This window comes from Triticum aestivum, chromosome 5A (assembly GCF_018294505.1).
Source record: "Triticum aestivum cultivar Chinese Spring chromosome 5A, IWGSC CS RefSeq v2.1, whole genome shotgun sequence".
Lineage (NCBI taxonomy): Eukaryota > Viridiplantae > Streptophyta > Magnoliopsida > Poales > Poaceae > Triticum > Triticum aestivum.
In genome coordinates this window covers 459,047,176-459,047,662 of record NC_057806.1, presented here as the reverse complement: position 1 = coordinate 459,047,662, position 487 = coordinate 459,047,176, and positions in this window count along the sequence as shown.

Below are 487 nucleotides of genomic sequence, written 5' to 3'. Positions count from 1 at the left end.
AGGCAAAGCACGAGCGAGAAGCTAGAGAACAACCTGCGCAAACATTACTCCAACATCGTGTCCACTTCCCGGACTCCGCCGAGAAGAGGCCATCACGGTAACACACTCAGTTGATTCATTTTAATTAATTAAGGTTCAAATTATCTACAACCGGACATTAACAAATTCCTATCTGCCCATAACCGCGGGCACGACTTTTGAAAGTTCAATCCCTGCAGGGGAGTCCCAACTTAGCCCATGACAAGCTCCCACGGTCAACGAAGGAATAGACCTCCACCCGAGACATTCCGATCAGGCTCGGCACCCCGGTACAACAAGACAACTTCGACAATGGTAAAACAAGTCCAGCAACACCACCCGCTGTGCCGACAAATCCCGATAGGAGCTGCACATATCTTGTTCTCAGGGCACACCGGATAAGCTAAGCGTACGGGAGCCAACGTAACCCAAGTTGTTGAGGGACGTCCCCGCACGGTGCTCTAGGTTG